Source organism: Rattus norvegicus, chromosome X, assembly GCF_036323735.1.
Source record: "Rattus norvegicus strain BN/NHsdMcwi chromosome X, GRCr8, whole genome shotgun sequence".
Classification (NCBI taxonomy): Eukaryota; Metazoa; Chordata; class Mammalia; order Rodentia; family Muridae; genus Rattus; species Rattus norvegicus.
In genome coordinates this window covers 138,417,254-138,422,394 of record NC_086039.1, presented here as the reverse complement: position 1 = coordinate 138,422,394, position 5,141 = coordinate 138,417,254, and the positions used below count along the sequence as shown (strand labels likewise).

Genomic DNA, 5,141 nt, shown 5'->3' with positions numbered 1-5,141 from the left:
TCTTCAATAACAATAAGGGAAGAATGCCCACATATACGTGGAAATTGAACAATGCTCTACTCAAGAATAACCTGGTCAAGGAAGAAATAAAGAAAGAAATTAAAAACTTTTTAGAATTTAATGAAAATGAAGGTACAACATACCCAAACTTATGGGACACAATGAAAGCTTTGCTAAGAGGAAAACTCATAGCGCTGAGTGCCTGCAGAAAGAAACAGGAAAGAGCATATGTCAGCAGCTTGACAGCACACCTAAAAGCTCTAGAACAAAAAGAAGCAAATATACCCAGGAGGAGTAGAAGACAGGAAATAATCAAACTCAGAGCTGAAATCAACCAAGTCGAAACAAAAAAGGACCATAGAAAGAATCAACAGAACCAAAAGTTGGTTCTTTGAGAAAATCAACAAGATAGATAAACCCTTAGCCAGACTAACGAGAGGACCCAGAGAGTGCGTCCAAATTAACAAAATCAGAAATGAAAAGGGTGACATAACTACAGATTCAGAGGAAATTCAAAAAATCATCAGATCTTACTATAAAAGCCTATATTCAACAAAACTTGAAAATCTGCAGGAAATAAACAATTTCCTAGACAGATACCAGGTACCGAAGTTAAATCAGGAACAGATAAACCAGTTAAACAACCCCATCACTCCTAAGGAAATAGAAGCAGTCATTAAAGGTCTCCCAACCAAAAAGAGCCCAGGTCCAGATGGGTTTAGTGCAGAATTCTATCAGACCTTCATAGAAGACCTCATACCAATATTCTCCAAACTATTCCACAAAATTGAAACAGATGGAGCACTACCGAATTCCTTCTATGAAGCCACAATTACTCCTATACCTAAACCACACAAAGACCCAACAAAGAAAGAGAACTTCAGACCAATTTTCCTTATGAATATCGATGCAAAAATACTCAATAAAATTCTGGCAAACCGAATGCAAGAGCACATCAAAACAATCATCCACCATGATCAGGTAGGCGTCATCCCAGGCATGCAGGGATGGTTTAATATATGGAAAACCATCAACGTGATCCCTTATATAAACAAACTGAAAGAACAAAACCACATGATCATTTCATTAAATGCTGAGAAAGCATTTGACAAAATTCAACACCCCTTCATGATAAAAGTCCTGGAAAGAATAGGAATTCAAGGCCCATACCTAAACATAGTAACAGCCATATACAGCAAACCAGTTGCTAACATTAAACTAAATGGAGAGAAACTTGAAGGAATCCCACTAAAATCAGGGACTAGACAAGGCTGCCCACTCTCTCCCTACTTATTCAATATAGTCCTTGAAGTTCTAGCCAGAGCAATCAGAAAACAAAAGGAGGTCAAGGGGATACACATTGGAAAAGAAGTCAAAATATCACTATTTGCAGATGATATGATAGTATATTTAAGTGTTCCCAAAAGTTCCACCAAAGAACTACTAAAGCTGATAAACAACTTCAGCAAAGTGGCTGGGTATAAAATTAACTCAAATAAATCAGTAGCCTTCCTCTACACAAAAGAGAAAGAAGCCGAGAAAGAAATTAGGGAAAGGCCACCCTTCATAATAGACCCAAATAATATAAAGTACCTCGGTGTGACTTTAACCAAGCAAGTAAAAGATTTGTACAATAAGAACTTTAAGACACTGAAGAAAGAAATTGAAGAAGACCTCAGAAGATGGAAAGATCTCCCATGCTCATGGATTGGCAGGATTAATATAGTAAAAATGGCCATTTTACCAAAAGCGATCTACTGATTCAATGTAATCCCCATAAAAATACCAATCCAATTCTTCAAAGAGTTAGACAGAACATTTTGCAAATTCATCTGGAATGACAAAAAACCCAGGTAGCTAAACCTATCCTCAACAATAAAAGGACTTCAGGGGAATCACTATCCCTGAACTCAAGCAGTATTACAGAGCAATAGTGATAAAAACTGCATGGTATTGGTACAGAGACAGACAGATAGACCAGATAGAACAGAATTGAAGACCCAGAAATGAACCCACACACCTTTGGTCACTTGATTTTTGATAAAGGAGTCAAAACCATCCAATGGAAAAAAGATAGCATTTTCAGCAAGTGGTGCTGGTTCAACTGGAGGTCAACATGTAGAAGAATGCAGATCGATCCATGCTTATCACCCTGTACAAAGCTTAAGTCCAAGTGGATCAAGGACCTCCACATCAAACCAGACACACTCAAACTAATAGAAGAAAAACTAGGGAAGCATCTGGAACACATGGGCACTGGAAAAAATTTCCTGAACAAAACACCAATGGCTTATGCTCTTAGATCAAGAATCGACAAAGGGGATCTCATAAAAGTGCAAAGCTTCTGTAAGGCAAAGGACACTGTGGTTAGGACAAAACGGCAACCAACAGATTGGGAAAAGATCTTCACCAATCCTTCAACAGATAGAGGCCTTATATCCAAAATATACAAAGAACTCAAGAAGTTAGACCGCAGGGAGACAAATAACCCTATTAAAAATGGGGTTCAGAGCTAAACAAACAATTCACAGCTGAGGAATGCCGAATGGCTGAGAAACACCTAAAGAAATGTTCAACATCTTTAGTCATAAGGGAAATGCAAATCAAAACAACCCTGAGATTTCACCTCACACCAGTGAGAATGGCTAAGATCAAAAACTCAGGTGACAGCAAATGCTGGTGAGGATGCGGAGAAAGAGGAACACTCCTCCATTGTTGGTGGGGTTGCAGGCTGGTACAACCATTCTGGAAATCAGTCTGGAGGTTCCTCAGAAAATTGGACATTGAACTGCCTGAGGATCCAGCTATACCTCTCTTGGGCATATACCCAAAAGATGCCCCAACATATAAAAAAGACACGTGCTCCACTATGTTCATCGCAGCCTTATTTATAATAGCCAGAAGCTGGAAAGAACCCAGATGCCCTTCAACAGAGGAATGGATACAGAAATGTGGTACATCTACACAATCGAATATTACTCAGGTATCAAAAACAACGACTTTATGAAATTCGTAGGCAAATGGTTGGAACTGGAAAATATCATCCTGAGTGAGGTAACCCAATCACAGAAAGACATACATGGTATGCACTCATTGATAAGCGGCTATTAGCCCAAATGCTTGAATTACCCTAGATGCCTAGAACAAATGAAACTCAAGACGGATGATCAAAATGGGAATGCTTCACTCCTTCTTTAAAAGGGGAACAAGAATACCCTTGGCAGGGAAGAGAGAGGCAAAGATTAAAACAGAGACTGAAGGAACACCCTTTCAGAGCCTGCCCCACATGTGGCCCATACATATACAGCCACCCAATTAGACAAGATGGATGAAGCAAAGAAGTGCAGACCGACAGGAGCCGGATGTAGATCGTTCCTGAGAGACACAGCCAGAATACAGCAAATACAGAGGCAAATGCCAGCAGCAAACCACTGAACTGAGAACAGGACACCCGTTGAAGGAATCAGAGAAAGAACTGGAAGAGCTTGAAGCGGCTCGAGACCCCATATGAACAACAATGCCAAGCAACCAGAGCTTCCAGGGACTAAGCCACTACCTAAAGACTATACATGGACTGACCCTGGACTCTGACCTCATAGGTAGCAATGAATATCCTAGTAAGAGCACCAGTGGAAGGGGAAGCCCTTGGTCCTGCTAAGACTGAACCCCCAGTGAACTAGACTGTTGGGGGGAGGGCGGCAATGGGGGAGGGTGGGGAGGGGAACACCCATAAGGAAGGGAAGTGGGGAGGGGATGTTTGCCCGGAAACCAGGAAAGGGAATAACACTCGAAATGTATATAAGAAATACTCAAGTTAATAAAAAAAAAGAATTATATAGGCATTAGTTTCACAAAACATTGAATATATATATATACACACACATTATATGTATCAAAACTAACATTAAATTAATTTCATATACAATAACATATGCCAATGTATGAAAAATAACTTTACTTTTGTATAAATATACAAAATTCTATACCAATGTATCAAAATATAACTTCAATTTTGCATTAAAATACAAAGTTATCTACCAATGTAAGATTATGGCTATAAAATGTTTTTGTCTTTTTTTTTTTTTTTGGTTCTTTTTTTTCGGAGCTGGGGACCGAACCCAGGGCCTTGTGCTTCCTAGGTAAGCGCTCTACCACTGAGCTAAATCCCCAGCCCCTGTTTTTGTCTTAAGAGTAGATTCATAATCTACCTCATCTTTGTCTATACATTTTTTATCTTTATTAACTTGAGTATTTCTAAAAATATGGAATGCTTCACGAATTTGCGTGTCATCCTTGCTCAGGGGCCATGGTAATTTTCTCTGTGTCGTTCCAATTTTAGTACATGTGCTGCGGAAGCGAGCACTAATTTTTTACAACACATCCACATCTCCCCTTTTCTTTTCAATCCCCTTATCTAATGAAAAAGGAAGAATAAGGAAAAGGAATGAGAAAAAGACTTCATGCTAGAATTCTCTAATTCATGCTCCCCGTGTCTTCTGTTCAATGTTGTATGAGTCTGAATCTGTGCCTGCCCAAAGACTGTCCTGTGGATTTGCCTGTGCCTGACTTTGTGTCTGTACCTGTCTCTTAGGTATCTGTCTCTTATATGAGCCATGTGTGTTTGTCACTTAAGAAGGGTTTTGATATGTAGTTTTTCTTCCCTCATCTTGAGGGATAAGCAAATACATCACGTTTGTTTGGTCCTTTTGATTTTCTCCTTTTCTGTAGCCAAGATCTTCAGGGGGTTCTCCTATCAAAACTGATTCTTATTACTTTCGATGGAATCCAAGGGTTTTTCTTCTTCTCTACTGACACAAAACCCTCTCTCCCCATATAATATGTTGAAGTCATCATAAGAGTAAACTGATCCAATCTAGCAGCCCCATTTTTTTTTATCCAGGTCTGCTCCATTTTGACTTTTCTCAAAGAGAATGTGCAGTATCACCATTACCATTGAACAAGTAAGTATATTCATGGTGATAAATCGAAACAAGACTTACGGAGTCCAAATATACTCTTCTACAATGATTTGTATTTATTATCATTTATTCAGAGAGGTTTTCTCTGTGTAACCTGGGCTCTTCTGTATTTGCTCTGTAGATCAGGATAGCCTCCAATTCACAAGAAACCTTTCTATCTTG

General features: G+C 39.1%; 1 non-coding gene across 1 annotated transcript; it reads right to left on the bottom strand.

Moving 5' to 3' along the window:
- Window positions 1-4,256: 4,256 nt before the first annotated feature.
- Window positions 4,257-4,363, bottom strand: LOC120099390 (U6 spliceosomal RNA). Its single transcript, XR_005498579.1, has one exon. It is a non-coding gene; the product is annotated as a U6 spliceosomal RNA (small nuclear RNA).
- Window positions 4,364-5,141: the final 778 nt, after the last annotated feature.